The sequence below is a fragment of the Oryzias latipes genome, chromosome 14 (assembly GCF_002234675.1).
Source record: "Oryzias latipes chromosome 14, ASM223467v1".
In the NCBI taxonomy this organism is placed as follows: Eukaryota; Metazoa; Chordata; class Actinopteri; order Beloniformes; family Adrianichthyidae; genus Oryzias; species Oryzias latipes.
In genome coordinates this window covers 19,355,784-19,375,113 of record NC_019872.2, presented here as the reverse complement: position 1 = coordinate 19,375,113, position 19,330 = coordinate 19,355,784, and the positions used below count along the sequence as shown (strand labels likewise).

The following is a 19,330-nucleotide window of genomic DNA, read 5'->3' as shown; positions in this document are numbered from 1 at the left end:
TTTAAGTTTATTGTAATATGCGATGGTAGCTTAATGGAGAATATCCATTCATCTTTACAACCCACTGCTTGGCTGCTGGAGCCTATCCCAGCTACTGCTGGATGAAGGCGGGGTATGCCCTGGATGGGTTAACATTCTGATGCAACACACACATGAACACCTGGGGACAATAAGGATTCACTAATTAATGTCTGAAGCCAGTTTTTGGACTGGAAAAGGAAACTGGAGTCCCTCAAAAAATTCCATCCATCCACAGGTAGCATGCAAACTAGAAGAACCTTGGCCTTTTTCCTGTGAGGCAAGACAGCAAACCACTTCTCTACCATACAGCCAAACACATTTTAAGCTGAATTTCTTATACAAAACACAAACAGTAATCTTGTTCCAAAGGTGAAATACAAGTTTCAAGAGTTTCTCAAAATTCCTTTTTTTTTTTTTGGGGGGGGGGGGGGGGGGGGGGGGGGGCTTCTATTTCTTTGTCACAAAAATATATATATTTTTTTGTTTGGATCTCTTGTAATTAATTTTTTTAAAGAGACCCTCAGCCCTGACATTAGAAAACATCTGTCTTCAATATGCCAAGGAGACAAACAAGACGGTGCAGCATCAACAAAGTTTGCTCACCTACTGAAATTCGTAAGTGCGTGTGCTGCACTGTTTGAAAAAAACTTTTTTGATTTGTCAAAATGTTGACATTTTTGCCCATAAGACACAAAAGTATCTTTATTACCAAGAAATATTTGTGTAAGAAAGTGGTTGTTTTATGTTTGGACCTGCAACTTTCTATGTGAAAATTTTGGATATTTTGCTGGTTCCTTGTAGGCTACTTCCTGCTTGCAATGCAGCTAACCCTGTTTCAGTGATTACTGGTCACCTGGATCAGGTGTGTCCAGTCAATCAGAATCTAGATTCACTAAATTTAGCTAATCAGCAATTAATGCAGTGGAGTTAGATGCAAAACGAGCAGGGCACTAGCTCAGAAGAAACAGGGTTGGAGATGCCTGGTTTTGAGGGAGATCTTTGTGAATGCAAGTCAACAGGAAGTTGTATTTGGCAGAAAGCTGTTCCTCAAATCAGGCAGCCTGCAGGAAATTTGTAATATGGACATAATGTGTTGTAAAGAAGATCTTTATTTACTTTATAAATATAAAAGTGAAATAATAGTGGGTTTTTAAACAACAGCTGTAGTTATTAAGCACAGAACAGGAGTTTCTTTGTATGGTATTACAAAGGAAAACATTGTTTTGTTAACTGGATTTTTTGCACAAAGAGACAGATCTACAGCTGTTCTCATGTTTTGGTTTGTAAAGCTAATGCTCTGCAGTGGGGTGATTGTTTTCTAATTCAGTTTGCTTGCGGGGTTCACAGAGCTGCAGTAGTTTTATTTGAGGCTGAAGAATAATTGCCTATGTTTGTGGGCATTGAGAGGGCAGTAGGTTCCACCTCTGCACAGAAAGCCAATGAAAAGACAGCAAGCGTGAAGTGATAGTTTGAGTGAGGTTGCATTAGTAGGCAAAGCACACCTGGCCTATAAGGTGGGGCAACACCTTAACGTGCTTATGATTGGGAGGTTTACAAATATAAAACCTTTCTGATGTCTTTTTTATGAAATAGGGATGGGGTTCTTAATTCCTGCTTAGTCATTTAAGGACAGTCACAGATGAGAGAGATCAAATTCTGACAAAATAGTCCAAATTCACACGGTTGGAGCATTTATTATGACACAAGTCTTTGGGCGTCTTCGGGGGAATCTTCACAGTTTCTTTCACATGACATGGATGTAACAGAATATCATAACAGTTGTCCAGCTATTCGCCTTAATCTTCAAATGTTTCGGTCGCCATTAAACCGATGGACTGTGAGCTGCACGGATTCACTAATTAGAAGCACAGACTGAAGAACAGTTGAGCTGCGATCTAAAGATTTAGCTTGGGTTCATCTTTATTCATGCAATACAATTTAAACCCATTAATTAAATCTTTGAAACCATAAAACTCCAGTAAAAATTTTGAAGTTAAGCACAGTCTGGCAATAATGGTCCAAAATTAGGACATTTTTTGTGTTTGAGTGTAAAATAAAGAGATAAGAGCTAAAAGAGTGAATTATCAATTTACCAGCTGATTTACATTTGAGTGCTCAACTGCATTTAGAGGCTCATAGAATAAAAAAAAGAAATGCAAATGGTTGAAATGACTTTTCTGTAAGCATGTGGCAGTGCTTCCCTCCAGACAGGCTTTGGCTGCTTCTAGTCCAGGGAGACATTTGGAAATGTCATACCAAGTGGAAGCTTCAGGTCAGACACAGAACTCTAGTGAGGTTTTAGCTGTAGGCTGAGAACTTGGAAAACAGCTGGAATGAAGAAGCAAGGGTCTGGTTTACTGAAGGTGCGCACGATTAAAAACGTGTTCAAACTTGAGAGCGTGTGCAAAATCATGTTGCATTATTGTACTAACCAGATGCACATTGGACTGTATTCATTAATTGGGAAATAAATAATGAATACAGTCGTTACAAGCTGTCAAACATAAATAGAGGGTTGCGGCAATACGTTTGCAACTATGTTACGCATGAAATACAGGTGGCACTAGTTTAATGCAGAAAAAGCTGCAAATGCTGCTGCAACAAGGAGGTGTAAATACAAGAGTGAATGCATCTTTTCTGCTCGTCTTAATGCTTTTGCAATACCAGAGGCAAAGATTATTAAGACGTATCGCCTGTTCACTGTTACAATCTTGAATCTTCTGGACGTGTTAATGCGTGAGATGGAACAATCTGACATTAATTTTGGTCGCTCTATTTAAGATCTGATTTTTTTTTTTTTTGTAGGTTATGCATACTCTGCTGCAGAGTTGGGATTTTCCCTCCTTCCGTAAATACCCGCAATAACTTCAATTGCAACCATTAATATATTTAGTTTCTTGTGTTCAATTTTTGAGCTCCCCGTCTGAACTCTCCTCATTTAAATACCGTTGTTTGCAGCCGTTATCAGTTGTGCAAGAGTATTCAGCTGATAACCTGCAAGTCATAATAAAAACAGTACAGCTAATAAATGTGCTTGTGCATCAATCTTGCACTCTTGCACAGGGATCTTAGTTAATCAGGTGTCATTAACAGTAGCATTAGCATCTGATAACAGCACTTACCCCAATTCAACATGTTTTATTCATCTGTCTGTTGCTGCTGTAAGTGAAGCAGCTTTATCCTCCAGCTCTGACTGGGTCCTGTTAAAAATCGCCGCATGTTCCGCTGTTTCATCAGCTTAAACTACACGCTACAGACAGATGAAGTGACCGCGAGGGTGGGGTTGTCTCACATGCACTTGTTTGCATACGTAGAGGAGGAGAGGACAAAAAGTCACCAAAAGGAGAGCTAATCTACATTTACGTTTACTCGACATGTGGTGACTAACCCTCTAACGTTTACTTGCCAAAGAGGAAAAAATGCTCACAACTGGCGACTGTTAATTTCGGACCCTTCAAAATAAAAGTATATCGCAATAGACAGATTTTTTTATTGCAAAAAATTCTATTGCGATAATTGTCGTTTTATCTCCTGTGTTGTATGAATATGCACTATGACCTTTTCCCCATAGCATGTCCATAGAAAAAAACATGCATGAACATTTTTGTTCTACAGGCTAACCAAGCGATCTACAACTTTCTTGCGTGGACCTTACAGTTTTGCCCATTTTTCACCTGCAGACAGCCCGTGTCCATCTGGAAGGCCAGTGGTGACTAAGACGCAAACAGCATGTTTATTTCTGTATGGCATACTTATGAATGTTTTTCACTTATGTGAATACAAACTGAATGTATATTTTTTGCAAACTCGTTACCAAAAGCAAAGACCAAAAAAACAGAAAAATAACTGGACATTCTCTTGATTTTTAGAATAAAACAACATCTGCAAATAAACTTCAAATAAATGTGTGATCTCACAACTTCTGGCACACAGAACTCCTATGCCTCTAAAAGCCCCCCGGTAGGAATTAAAGCTGGATCGGATCACCTTATCGTGGTCCTTTTTTGTGTTTCCATATTTTCCATAATTTTCATCCCAGAGTTTCCATAAAACTCATTTGATGATATCTTTTAAAATGTGTAAAGGAGTTTTCCACATTAAAGATTTAAATATGCTTAATTCAACAGAATTATAAACACCTGGAATCCAAGCCGTGCTCTGCATATTTTCTAACAGCTACATTTGCTGCTGACAGTCTAACATCCTAAAGATAAACAGATTGAAGAAGAAAGAGCTGCTTTGGGTTTAAGTATCTTAATCTGTACTGAAAGGCTTGTTTGTCAAGGCTTCACCAACTCAGCCTCAGAGGGAGATGGGGGTGGATCCTGCCGGTGGCAACGCATATGGATAGTGCTTTCATTGAAAGTGAGCCTTTCCCAAACACACAAACAACAGCCTACATAAAGTTGGAGCGACGAAAACATCATTTTCCATGCTTGCATTGTTTTAAAGTTCCATCATGCAAATCTTTAGAGGGTCGGTGCAGACATTTCCTGAGAAACCCATTCTCGCTTTCGTTTGATTCATGGGTGCTTCGGATGTGTGTTAATTGTTGACTTAGAACCTCATTGATCAGATCCTCCCTGTATCAATTGAAAATTGACCAAAACTCTAAAGTAATTAGAATAAAGATCAATGAAACGGTACAGCGTCAGGGAGGGTCAGTGCTTTAGCTGAGTGGTCAGATGATTGTCTGCGTGCCAGCCCCACCCCGGCCGCTCAATACTTGTTTGCAGTCAGCCTGCACTTAAAGACATCAGGCTTTTCTCAGTCAGTTTCTTGGCATGGCTGCTAATTTATTAACTGGTTATTGACTACAAGTTGTTGTAAATAGAAAAGGGATCAATGCAAAGATCAAGAACTACAAATGCTACATGAGGACCTTAAGCTAAGCTCAAAGAAAGACAGGACAGCCTTTTTTTTCTGTTTTTGAAATGGATGCAGGTTTGATTTTTGAGGTCTAAACATTTTTTAACAGTTATGAAACATTAGTTCTTAGTTTATGAGTGGACAAAGTTATGTTAAAAATTTTCAACAAAAAACAAAAGTGTTTTATTGTTATTGATTGTAAGTTTTGTATTAGGATGAGAAGTTAAAAATGACGAAGTCAATCAATCAATCAATCAAACTTTATTTATAAAGCACTTTTCATATAATAGTATAACACAAAGTGCTTTACATAAAAAAGAACAAAATAAATAATATGAAAACAAGCAAGAAAATTAAAATAAACTAGCACAAAATCAATAAATAAATAAAAATAGGGCCCCTCTCCCTGTACCTACACAACCCCCCACTTCTTTCACATCTCCCACCCCCAAAGAGAAATAGAAACAGGCTGAGCATGAAACAAGATGTTGGACACGCTGATAATTGGAACCTCCCTCTTTGTGAACGGCTGTTTAATCAGCCAAATGCAGCATCACAGGCGGGGACCGCTCCACCACAGCAGAGAGGTGATGCAGGTCCCAATCCAGAGCCGCAGTGGCTGAACATTAGCCGACCCAGAGGGAGAGGTCCCAACTGAGGAAGCACCGGAAATAAAAATAAATAAATAAAAAATAAAAAGACAATGAAAAAGTAAACGTATTGATAAAAGCTATAAACAATAAAACTGTGAAATAAGGTTAATTACAATTAAAGTACCGGTAATACATTAAAATCTAGTGTAAGTTCATAAAAAAAAAAGTGACGAGGATAATGACTTGAAAGCTTTTAGACAGCAGGAATATGGAAATGCAAACGAAGGACAGAGATTTCAGGCTACAACTGTGTCTCTTTGACCTGCAGTTGTCAAATCCCACTGATGAACCGAACACAAACGTTGACAGCTTTTTTGATTCAGCCACCTTGTTTTCCTCGCTTTAAAAACGTCTGCCTTCTTTGATTCTGTTTGACTTAAAGCCAATTATAGCTTTAAGTTTAAAATACTTTATATATGTCCTCTTTAATCAGAAAAATGCCACAAGAACGTGTTAAAAACTCCTAAAACACAATTGTCATCAGAGTGGGTCTTTAAATGTTTGTTTATAAATGTATCCAACTTTTATTTAAGAATGTAGAATGTCCTTATTCAGGATTTGGCCTAAAAAAAGTTAAAGAACCAAGGATTAAAAAACACCAGAACAAACATTTTAATCAATCCAACCATTTCATCAATTTTCTGGAGCTGCTCGATCCAATTTGAGGTCAAAGGATTGCTGAAGCCTAGCCCAGCAACTGTCTAAATGAAGGTGCTGTACACACTGGACAGGTCAGTAGTCCATTGCACGACCACACAGAGACAAACCAACACGCACGCACGCACAAACACACAAAATCACCAATCAACCTGTGAGATATGTTTTTTGAATGTGGGAGAAAACCCAGAAGACCCAGCTGGGATTCTAAACCTCTCTCTATTGGGCAAGAGTGCTAACCACTCACAGGGGTGTAATGTGCAATGTATTTTTGCATGACTTTATGACAATAGGAAGAATCCTTTAGAATAGCAAGATTAATGAAGGTCAGGTGACGCTACTTATTTCACCAAAAAAATACTTAATTAATGTTGTTTAGGTCAAATTGGCAATTGCATTTAATGTCTTATTAGAAATTGATACGAACGTAATGCGCTGATTGGAACTTTCAAAGTCTGGAATTAAATCTGTGTAAGTTAAATAACACACTAAAAAGCATTTTTATAATATTATGTCAATTGAACCCAACCATCACAAGCATGCTTGTTTATACAAGTTTACAAGTTTACACCAATTTTCATATCTACTTAGTATTAGGTCAAACTGAAAAAAAATCTATATTTCAATTATTTTTTTTTACAGTAAATAAAAATAGAGAAAAAAAAGAAAAAAAAACATTACAAAAATAAAAACATAAAAAGTAAAAATGAAAATGAAAGTTAAAAAGTACAGGTGTATTTGAATGAAAGTTGAGGGAAATAGGAAAAAGGGAATTGTGAATGGGTAGCGCGCATCGACAATCAAGGTCCAGCTGTGCGCACCGGAGCTGACTGAAGGCTCGCCCGTAGCGTCAGATCCGACAGCCAGAGAGAGATCGAAAGTCTCGCAAACCGTCTTAATCCATTCAGAAAAGCGTCAAAACCACGGAGGTAAGAATTAATGCGGGGTTGTGATTTCACTGTGCGTTTTGGTGATGGTACGCGCCCAGCGTCGGTTACGTATTACTGTGTAGAGTGCCACGTCAGCGCTAACATTTGATTCATTCATAGTAAGATCATTGCTGTTTATAAAATATATTTATATGTATTTATTGCTGCATTGTCAATGATTTTCACAGTTAGGAAATTAGATTTTACCAACTGTTCAAATTGAATTAACTGTAAACTACAGATTTAACGTTGATGTGTTGCTTAATATTTACTGTCATATTTATTTGTGGCTTTGAACTGATGTTAACCTATATAATGTAATTTCTTGTATAGGTTTTTCACCACCCATATCACTCCTACAATGCATCTCATTGTCTAAGCCTGTCAAAATCCTGGCAAATAAATCCGGACAAAACTGAGGTGTTTGGATGGTGTGTGAATTCCTGTTCAGTACACTCCATGGATCCTTTTCCCCCTTCAAGTGGGGTATAATAACTTGACACTAAGGATTACAAATACATTTTTTCAAAATTCTATTATTTGCAATAAAAGATAATGTACTACAGGGACAGTACTTAGCTAGGTATAGCCTGTCAGACATTTAGGCATTTTGAGTTTAATTGTAAAGTCAGAGCACTTTATGTGGAAAGTTTTTGGTAAAATTTCATCACATCCCACATATTAGATATACTCTCACCTTTGCACCTTTAAACATAAAAAACAGCTTTATGTAGGCACACAGATACAGCATGATCAATCATTTTCCATTTTACTCCATATTTCTAGAATGTTCTCCTTTATCTGGACAGTGAGATCAACATGAGTGATGATGAAGAGATGTTTTTGCATGGGTTGGTCATCTTGATGATATGTGCAACCATTATGCTGTTGTCCTTGAAGGATTGAAAGGACAGCATTTTTTCTCCCAACCATTTTAGAAAATACATTTTTCTGCTTCAACCGGACAAAACGTTTAAGCTGAGTATCATGTGTCATGCTTGGGATATATTTATAGTCCTTCCCTCTAATTGCTATATATTCACATATAAAGGAAATAAAAAACATGTTTAGGATCAGTTAGGCAGCGATAGCCAGACTCATGATGTCGCTGAAGAGCAATGGAGCGACCATTTCTGCCGAGCTTTGTAGCCTCCAATAACATTTACTTTTCCGAATGTTTTAATTGAATGTTCAGAACTGTGCTTGGGACTCAATCACAGGTTAAAATAAGACGTGTGCAAATGTTTAATTTGATCCGTCCTTAAAATAAAACATGAAAAATTCCAAGTTTTTATTTATTTGGGTGAAGAAAGGAACAGCCTTTTTGATCATGCGACTACAAAGCAGGATAAAACTTGTGAGGTCTTGTTCTACCACTATTGCTACTTACTTTATTAAATTCTGAAATTTTGGGGTTTGAGGACACCTAGCTGACAAGCCCTTGCCTTTCTGGCCACGTTGTTCCATGTGGAGCTTAGACCCACTCAGCCCTGGACTCTACTCTTACTGCATGAAGAAACTGTTTTCTTGGTCATTCAGTCGACAGAGACGCTCAGCCCTGAATACATTACCCTTGTCCAGACCTGTGTCGTATTAACCTTGACAACACTACCGAAACAGAATGTTATCTGTTGACCGGGTCACGTCTCAGAGTGATGCCCCTCTGTTCCTGTGTGCTGAATAATTCATGGGAGACAGGCAGAGAGGGCAGATAAAGCCCGGACAACTTCAGAGCCAATCATTTTGCAAAGTGTACATACAGCACTCCCATGCTTATAGCTATTGATTATGTGCCACGTTAGCCAGAAGCTTGGCAATAGATTACAAATAAAATAGACGACAAGACGGTCTGACTGTCCGTGGCTGTTAAGTGTTTGCTCTATAAAGGGAGCGGGGGTGCATGGGGGCGAGAACACGGAAAGTTGAGGATTGATGGGCCTTCACTTTAACTTCTCTTTAGAATGTAATACATAAATTGGTAGAAGTAACCGCTTAATTGTGCTCCACATGTCAATGTGAGAGGGCCATGTGAAAATTTTAGGTGTAGACCCTTAAAAAGAGGATTTGTCTGTTACACCTTAATCCATTAAGAAACTCCTGCCTTTTGTGCAGCAAAGCCGATTTGAAGTCTGCTGATAGCATCAGGCAGCGCTCAGACAGAGGAGGCTATGCAGATATGCATATATTCTGCAAAAGTTTGCACGCTCTGAGGATTATTCCCATATTCTGGCAGGTACTTCATGAAGACATTTTTCTCCTAAATCCATTTTTTGTGCAAGTTTGGGTATAATTCCACTTTATGAGAAAAGTTCTGTGTAAAGGCGTGAACTCTGAATGTGGTCTTCTGTTTTTTGTCTTTATTAAATCAAAGCATAAATAATAAAAAAAAAGTAGTTTTTACAGTAAGTTACTGTTAATATTTCAGGTAATCTACATAAGATATACTCGTCAGACTGTTTTCTGGAAGAATAGGCAGAGCAAAGGGCTCTCATCTCTTCAATTTTTCATATTTTTACAGCATAGTTAGCACAGATTCAATGTCTCATTCTACCCCCATGCAACCCTGTTACACATATACTCAGAATAAGACATTTTTTAAAACTTATTTACATGAGTAAGTTTGTTCTCTTGATCATTAGCAACAGCTAAAGCTAAACAACTAGCTTTTACTTCTGAGAGAAAGCTAATATAAGCGTTTCTGCAACCGTGTTCCCTGCAGAACTTGATAACAGGGTTGCACAAAGTCTTGTAATCAAACATATAATATACGAAAGAAAATTATAAAACTAATCTGTGAAATTAGCTAATCAAGCCTTTCATAGTTTATTACCCATTAATGATGAATATGTAGCAGAAATTAAGAAAGGTTAAGGTTTACTTTTCGTGAACTTTGAGTTTTGAAAGTCTCAAAGGTAGTTTCATAGATTGCTTTTACTGCAAGAAATACCATAACACTTTTTCATTTTTTTAAAAAGAGTCTTCCTCTTTCGGCTTCTCCCATCAGGGGTTGCCACAGCGAGCAATTCGCATGGTAAACTTGGCAATGTTTTACGCCGGATGCCCTTCCTGACGCAACCTTCTCAAACCGGGCTTGGACACAGAGGTAGAGAAGGGAACAGGGAGCAGCCCGGAGTCGAACCCTGGTTTCACGGACGGAAGGCGCCGCAAACCAGCACGAGCTAAACCGGCTCCCATTTTTTTAAAAAGAGTATGACTTAGAAAAAAAACATTTACCTGAATATTAATACGCCTTTCATTGTACAATGTTGGCCTTTTTCAGAGCGTTGTACACATCACTCCGATCCACCAAGTCGCTAAAATAGAATCGATTGCTTTAAATTTCTGCAGAATTTTGGCCCGTTTTGCTGACATCCTTTTGCCCGATGCTTGGTGCATTAGTCACTGCACAGCTCCACGGCTTCACTTGTTTTTAACTGAGCCCACAGCAAAACACCGCAATCTGCGTTTTTATGATACTAGCAGCAACCGAGTTTCGGTTTGATACCCAAATATTGCCAAATGAAATATCGCTGTACATCACCAAATCAATTTTTCCCTACAACCCTTGAATATAATAAGGAATCTGTCATGGATCAGCTGGCAGCTGCACCCTCCTCCTCCCCCTTCTGTGTGTTCACCTGTTTCTCTCAGCTGTTTTCAGTTTCCTGATTATGTGGTTTGTTATTTAAGTTTCTGTCCTTGTTGTTTTCAGTGTCGCAGAGTCCTGTTTGTTTGTACAACTGGATGTTTGACTTCTTTGAGATTTCGAGTAAATCTGTGACAGTCTACTTGAGTTCGAGTTTGAGTTCTTCCTTCCTGCGTTTGGGTTCCTTCGGTCACGAGTCGTAACATTACTCTGCGACCATGACCAACCCAGCAGGAGGTTCCCAGCTGAGGGACTTACCTTGATCATCGGGTGAAGGAGGCTCCGCCGCCGGTGAAGAGCTGTTGGCCTTGGCTCAGGAGATGCGTGGGTTCATGTCCGTGATGCAACAGCTCCACGATCGTCTCTCCAGGCTGGAGCATGTTCCTTCACCTTCGACCCGACAAACCAGACTGGGTCATGCCGAGCCGTTCGATGGAACAGCTGAGGACTGCCGGGCGTTCATCACCTCCTGTCGCCTCCACTTTGATTTCAACCCCGACGAGTTCCCCTCCAAACAGAGCAAGGTTGCTTTTGCTTTGAGCTTTCTGACGGGTAGAGCCAAACGATGGGGTTTGGCAGAGTGGGAGCGCGGAGCAGAACTTTGCCGCTCTTTCCGGGCATTTTCAACCCACCTCCTCACTGTGTTCGACCCTACTACACCCCATCGAGCAGCCGCGTATGAGCTTCTTCGCCTCCAGGAGGGACCGCGCAGCGCCACTGACTACGCCGTGGAGTTCCGGACCCTGGCCGCCAGCACCCGCTGGGCGGATGAGGCACTCGTGGACGTTTTTCTCCAGGGACTCTCCAGCGTCCTCAAGGACGAGCTGGCGGCGAGGGAGATTCCAGAGGACCTAGAGGAGCTGATCGATCTGGCAGTTCGTATTGATCGTAGGATGCGGGAACGGGGTAGTGAGCGACGCCGCAACACCAGTCCCCGCCCTCGCCCGCTTCCTCCTGTGAGTGATCCGCCGCTCCGTTCCAGCACTCCTCGCCAGGATTTCGTTCCTTCCCCGGAGCCCATGCAGCTGGGTGCAGGACGTCTGACGCCCGCTGAGCGGCGGCGCCGTATGGGAGCTGGACTTTGTTTGTACTGTGGACGGTCTGGACATTTTGTGCGCGACTGCCCGGGAAACGACAGGGTTCATCAGCAAGGAGGGAACTGGTGAGCCGGATTTCGTCTTTTTCTTCTCCCTCAAGGCCTTCAACCAAGGTCTTAATAAACTATGCAGGAGTTCAGGAAGAGCTTGAGACCTTAATTGACTCTGGTTCAGATGGCGACTTAATTTCTCATGAAGTAATAAAAACACTCAAGATTCCTGTTGAACATTTGTCTCCAGTTTTGCATATTCATGCCATCAATGGGGCAGTCATTCATAAAGTGTCTGCACGTACGGTTGAAATTCATATAACTGTGTCAGGTAACCATACTGAACTGCAGAGATTTTTTGTTGTGGAATCCCTGAAACCACAGGTTATCTTAGGTTTTCCCTGGCTGTGCAGACACACCCCTCATATGGACTGGACTTCAGGACGTGTATTGTCTTGGAGTTCGTTTTGTTTGTTGAACTGTTTAACTGCAGCCACTATTCGCTCCTCAGTCAAGAGACCTTCCCCTGAACCTTTGGATCTTAGCACTGTTCCTACTGAATACCATGACCTTGGTTCTGTGTTCAGCAAGATCCTTGCCAAGTCCCTTCCCCCTCACCGTCCTTATGATTGCGCCATAGATCTTCTGCCAGGAACATATCCACCCAAGGGACATGTATATCCTCTCTTTCGTCCTGAGCAGGAGGCTATGGAGGAATACATTCAGGAGGGTCTCCAGGCTGGCATCATTCGTCCCTCTTCATCTCCTGCAGGAGCAGGATTTTTCTTTGTGGGCAAACGAGACGGGGGGTTGCGTCCTTGCATCGACTACAGGGGGTTGAACTGCATCACTGCTCGGAACACTTACCCCTTACCCCTATTACAGACTGCCTTTGATCAATTAAAGGGGGCCCAGATCTTCACCAAATTGGACCTCCGAAGTGCGTACCACCTTGTCCGTATACGTGAGGGGGATGAGTGGAAGACTGCCTTCAATACCCCTAATGGCCACTTTGAATATTTGGTTATGCCTTTCGGGCTCACAAACGCACCTGCTGTTTTTCAGAGTCTTATTAACGATGTGCTCAAGGACATGTTGAATAAGTTCGTGTTTGTATATCTGGACGATATTTTGATCTTGATCTCCAGATCTCGGGACCCATGTGCAGCACGTCCGAGCCGTACTCCAGCGCCTCCTTGAGAACCACCTGTATTGTAAGGCCGAGAAGTGTGAATTCCACACAACACACACAAAGTTCCTTGGCCATGTGATCTCACCTGGATCAGTTCTCATGGACCAGGACAAAGTGAGGGCCGTTCTGGAGTGGCCTGTTCCTACTGGACGCAAACCAGTTCAGCGATTCCTAGGGTTTGCCAACTTCTACAGGCGGTTCATTAGAAACTTCAGTGACGTGGCTGCACCTCTGCATGGACTCACATCAGCTAAGGTACCTTTTATCTGGGATAAGGGCACAGACAAAGCATTTTCCGAGCTGAAAAGACGCTTCTCTGCAGCTCCCGTCCTGACTCAGCCTGATCACTCCAAACAATTTATTGTGGAGGTGGATGCGTCTGAGACGGGGGTGGGGCTGTTTTATCTCTGAGGGCGTCTGATAATAAAGTCCATCCCTGCGTGTATTTCTCCTGCAAGCTCTCTCCTGCAGAAAGAAATTACGATATTGGGAAAAGAGAACTACTTGCTGTTAAACTAGCCCTTGAGGAGTGGCATCATTGGCTGAAGGGTGCTGAGAAACCATTTCTTGTGTGGACGGACCACAAGAATCTGGAGTATATCAGGACTGCCAAACGCCTAAGCCCTCGCCAAGCTAGGTGGGCTCTGTTTTTTGATCGTTTTACCTTCACCCTTTCTTATCGCCCTGGCAGCAAGAACACCAAGCCGGACGCCCTGTCTCGTCTACATCAGAGAGAGGAGGGTGGAGATTCGACTACAGCCAGCCCCATTGTCCCGTCTCATTTGGTTCTGGGTGCTACACGGTGGTCCTTGGAACGCAGGGTCAAGGCCTTGGTTTCTGATCCTGCAAATATACCACCAGGTTGTCCGGCAGACTGTCTGTTTGTTCCTTCCAGTCTCCGTCCGTCAGTCCTAAAGTGGGGACATTCGTCCCGGTTAGCCTGCCACCCTGGAGTTATGAGAACTGCCTTCCTGGTGGCCCAAGGATTCTGGTGGCCCACCATGTCTTTAGACATAAGGGCATTTGTTGCCTCTTGTCCTGTGTGTGCCAGTGTAAAAACTCCCAGAACTCCCCCTGCTGGTTTTCTTCAACCTCTTCCTGTACCCTCCAGGCCGTGGTCCCATATTGCTATGGATTTTGTCACCGGTCTGCCCAGCTCTAAGGGAAAAACAGTCATAATGACGATAGTGGACAGATTTTCCAAGCTGGTTCATGCTATACCACTACAGGGGCTACCATCAGCCAAGGAGATGGCAGTATTGGTGACAAAACACGTTTTTCGTCTGCACGGTCTTCCGCAGAACATAGTTTCTGATCGTGAGCCTCAGTTTGTAGCTTCTTACTGGAGGGAGTTCTGTAAAATGTTAGGAGTCAAGGTCAGTCTAAGTTCCGGTTTCCACCCCAAGACCAATGGCCAGGTAGAGAGGTTCAACCAAGATCTAGAGACCACTCTACGAGCTATGTGCTCAAAGAACCCCAACACCTGGTCATCTCATCTCCCCTGGGCAGAATATTCACACAACTCTCTCATCAATACCACCGGTTTTTCCCCCTTCCAAGCAGCTTACGGCTACCAACCGCCTCTCTTCCCACACCAGGAGCAGGCGGCCTCGGTTTCGGGTCCTGCTGCATTTGTGAGGCGTTGTCGTCGTTTTTGGGAGGACTTCCGACACCGGTTGCTGAGAAACCAAGAGAGGTTTACCGCTGTCGCCAACCGCCGGAGGACTGCCGCCCCTGAATACAAGGTGGGAGATCGAGTGTGGCTCTCTTCCGCAGACATTCCACTCAAAGGGGGCTCTAGGAAGCTGATGCCTCGCTACATTGGTCCTTACCCCATAATTGAGATCATCAACCCTGTGGCAGTCAGGCTTGGTCTGCCCCGTACTCTCAGAGTTCACCCGGTGTTCCACGTCAGCAAACTCAAGCCTGCAAAGGACTCACCTCTTCAGCCTCCTCCCGTGCCCCCCCCTGCACCTCGTATTGTGGATGGAGATCCTGTCTATACTATTCGGGAACTCCTCGCCTCCAGGAGGGTTGGTCGAGGCGTCCAGTATCTGGTGGACTGGGAGGGTTACGGCCCTGCTGATCGTCAGTGGGTGCCAGAGCGCCACGTCCTCGACCCAAACTTGATTGCCCGTTTCCACCGTGACCACCCTGATCAGCCTCGTCGTGGTCCGTCTGGGAGCCGGACTTTGTGAGGGGGGTTATGTCATGGATCAGCTGGCAGCTGCACCCTCCTCCTCCCCCTTCTGTGTGTTCACCTGTTTCTCTCAGCTGTTTTCAGTTTCCTGATTATGTGGTTTGTTATTTAAGTTTCTGTCCTTGTTGTTTTCAGTGTCGCAGAGTCCTGTTTGTTTGTACAACTGGATGTTTGACTTCTTTGAGATTTCGAGTAAATCTGTGACAGTCTACTTGAGTTCGAGTTTGAGTTCTTCCTTCCTGCGTTTGGGTTCCTTCGGTCACGAGTCGTAACAGAATCAGCCCACAAACAGTCAGAAAACAAATGTCAACCAATGTTCTGAGTTTTGGCAATTGGGCCAGTGCAATAATATTAAACACTGAGGCTATTTGAGCGGGGACTTCTTTTGTAGGTGTCCATTATACCTCACTCAAAAGGACACCTTGCAGCCAACAGCAAGCCTTCAGTCAGTGGTGGGCCGTCAGGGCCTTCAAGGCCTACTCTGAAGACCTAAAATATATCTGAATTGTATGATAATTACATTTGTCCATGCATACTTGTTAAATCATTTCAAATGGTCTGTCCATTTCCTTTTATTGTGTTTGTGATGGTTATGCTGCTTCCAGACAGACGTATTTTCATATTAACCAGTCATATTTCAGCTTTCCTTTGTTGCCAGACAGGGTCAGAGGTAAAGAGGCGTTCACTATCAGTTCTGAAGGACTTCTAATGCAAAATCAATGTCGGACATTCATTTCCTTTAACCAATCAGATTTTGAGTTGGTGTCAGCAGGGCCTTCTAGCAGGCTTAGGCAACGCCACAGTATTCAGGCCCTCTGATTGGACAGAAGTTTCAGGAAGTCCCATGCAGCCTTGCCCAGTTTGACTGTAAGTTGACTGTAATGTACACCATGGAGGATTTAGCAGGAAAATCTCCCACTGATCTCCTTGACTTCCTTCATCAGAAATATCTGAGTGAGAGCATGAAGCAGCTGTACAGATTTGTGTGTATGACGATGACCATCCCCTAGACACTGCGTCTGTCGAGCTGAAATTTTTGGCTCTAAAGCAAATACAAACCTACGCAAGAAATACAACAATAACAATAGAAAAGGACTTCTTGACAGAACCAAAACCAAATAATCTACATGACAGGGTTTTTGAGGAAAGAGAGGAGGATGGGTTTTTTTTCTTCAAATAATCCGATTGTTTTGATTAGTGAGATGATACATTATTTCAATTTTTTTTGCTGGATATAAAGTTGCATAACAAGATTTGTTTACTGTTTCTTTTAAATTCCGTTTATGTAGAGGCATTTATTGTGGGTACAAGAAATTTCAATATGCAACCCAAAGCTCATTTCTGCATCGTAAAATGGTTAATGTGATTCAGACGTGGCAAGGCCCAGGTGTGTAACGCACGGTCCGCCACTGAGCCAATCAGAATCAAGTATTCAGGCACAACATGGTACAATTATACTTAATTACTTGATAATAAATGTGGAACGTATTGGAACCTCTGGAAAAAGATTTGCACAATCTACAAATCTGTGTACCATTGACGTTTCCTTGTTGGCTTTGATGTCACATTAAAAGGGATAACTCTGGTGCAAAATGCTCCACAAATCATATATGAGTTGATAGATTAAGATTTCCAGAGGGGGATGAATGCATCACATGCCATCTTAGAATCAGTCTAACATCAAAGATCTGCTTACGGGGAATACAAGAACTGATCTCGCTAAATCTCCACAGCTCTCTCTTCATATGAGCTTAAGGTTTCAACCCCCAAGGAGACAAACCATCCTCAAACATACATACTGAACTGCAAGCTCTCCTCAACAAAAAATGTTGACTCATCAATACAAAGTCAATTAAAAAATAAAATGCATGAAAAGTGCATGAATAAATGAAATGCACTTTTCAAGAGTGCAAGAAAATCCTTTTAACTAGAGTTGTTGTTGTTGTAGTTCACCTTTCAGCATATCCCACCAGGGGTTGCCATATAGAATCCGCCATCACTGATTTACACAGGTGGTTTAGCAAAGAGTTTCACACGGGATGCCCTTCCTGACACAACACTGTCTTTGGGCCTCCATGTGGCTATATATATGTCACGATGCGGGGTGGCTCGAGAGCCGGTAGGACCCAGATGCAGAGGCGAAGGCACACGGTTCAGGGACAAGGGGTTTAATACAAACAAAAGGCACTGCCGAGCAGGATTACAAAACAAAACAAAACTTACTGTGGCGTGGCGAGGGATATGGAACCAGAGCGTGGCAAAAACATGGAGACATGAACACCATGACAAAAGGTAATGGACCAGCCCAGGAGGAAGGCAGAGACAAGACTTAAATACAGACAGGGTAGACAAGACACAGGTGAACACGATCAGGGCAGATGGAGACCAAAGGAAGTAAAGCTCAAGAAACAAGACAAGACAGGAAACCTTTCAAAATAAAACAGGAAACAGAACCAAACAAGACAGAACAAGAACTAAAACGAAAAACAAGACACAACGAACTCAAACCATGACAATATAGTTAGGCAGTAGCATGAAGGGCCATGCCAAGGACCCACACTGGATGAAGTTGCCCCCTGGGAATCGAACTCTGGTTTCCCATGTCATAGTCCTGTGCTTAGTAAATTGTAGGTTACATTTCAAATTGATAATTAAATGTAATACTTTGTGGTTTATGTTGTAACATACTAATTTGTTGGTGCACCCTTTTGTCATTGACAGTTACTGTATTGTTTGGACTTAAAAGCCTTAACCTTTTCCGAAATCGCCTTAAAATCTGGAGCACCTTGTATATTAATTAATTCTGGTTGGATTTACTGATGTTGAAGCAACTTTGTAGCAGTAAGTTTTTACCATGGGTTGTTTTTAAGGTACGAGTGTTGCACTGACCAGGAAGCACTTTTAATTCCATTGTGCCTGTGACAATGAAAGATCTATTTATCTATCTTTTGAGATGTAAACAGCTCTCTGGCAAAATGTAAGTCTGTTCTTTTTTTAACCAGTTCCAAACAAGCTTAAGTTCCTTTGGGAATACGCTAACATGGCTAAGTGTAGCAGTGTCGGATTGTGTTTTTTCTATGTGTTACTAACAAAGTTGGGAGTTCGCTTAGTCACTGTAACGTTTGTTTTAGCTGTATCATTGTGACCCTGCCTCTGGCTCGTCTCGCATCCCCAGGCGTCCTCCATACCATCTGGATGAAGTCCATCTGCTGGACTATTTAAATATGTAGTTGTAGAGTTAGATAAGCTAATTCTCTCCAAGAGTTCTGGTACATTGCCTGTCGGTGCTGGGAGAGGATCCCTCCTTAATGTGAAAGGGGGATCTAAGGGCAGGGATGCCCAGTTTAGCTTGGTCTGTTTAGTTTAGTTTAGTTTAGCCATTACCTATTGAATTCTATGACTTAATGTTCATTATGATTTCATGCTTATTATACAATCGGTATGAAGCCCATTGAGAAGACTGTTGTTGTAATACTGGGCTATATGAAAAAAACTGAATTGAATTAAATTGAGCAGGACTCTCGATGAATCATGTGATCAGGAAATCCATCTTGGCTTAATGTAACCAGCTGTCCAACACAGTGATATTGGATGTTCATATGGTGTATCTGCATGTGTCTCTTTAGGCTAGGAGACATTCTCTTGAAAACCATCTGGCCTGGTTTGGCCAGGTCTTCTGGACTCATTTTTCTATTTAATATTGGCAATTATAAGAGCTGTGTGCTCCTAATAAGCAAGCAGAGCCAAGTGGCACCTTGACAAAGCAAACTGGGCTAATCCCTATCACAGTACTTTGATTTGCAGCTTCGGCCTCTCTTCTCCCAGCTCTGAGAAGCCTGCCCTCTCATGCAGAATTTGAAAAAGACTTACGCCTTCATCTCTTTAGCTAAAACATCAAACCTTATCATCTGTGCAAACCTGCATAGCCTCTTTGAGGCGCAAGTTCTTCTCTGCTGCCTTGATCCCAAAGACGGGAAATAGTGTAATAATGCAGGAGGGAAAATGCTGTAAATGGACAACGGGAGCAGCTATTTGCTAAACAGTAAAAATTTGGATTTTTTGCAAAAACGGAAACA

The 19,330-nt window shown here is 42.1% G+C and overlaps 1 protein-coding gene across 2 annotated transcripts in view; it reads right to left on the bottom strand.

Annotated features, from left to right (window-relative positions):
* LOC101165582 (gamma-aminobutyric acid receptor subunit alpha-3) overlaps positions 1–19,330 on the bottom strand; it is a 177,435-nt gene that overhangs the window by 94,939 nt on the left and 63,166 nt on the right. The gene's annotated exons all lie outside the window — the stretch shown is intronic.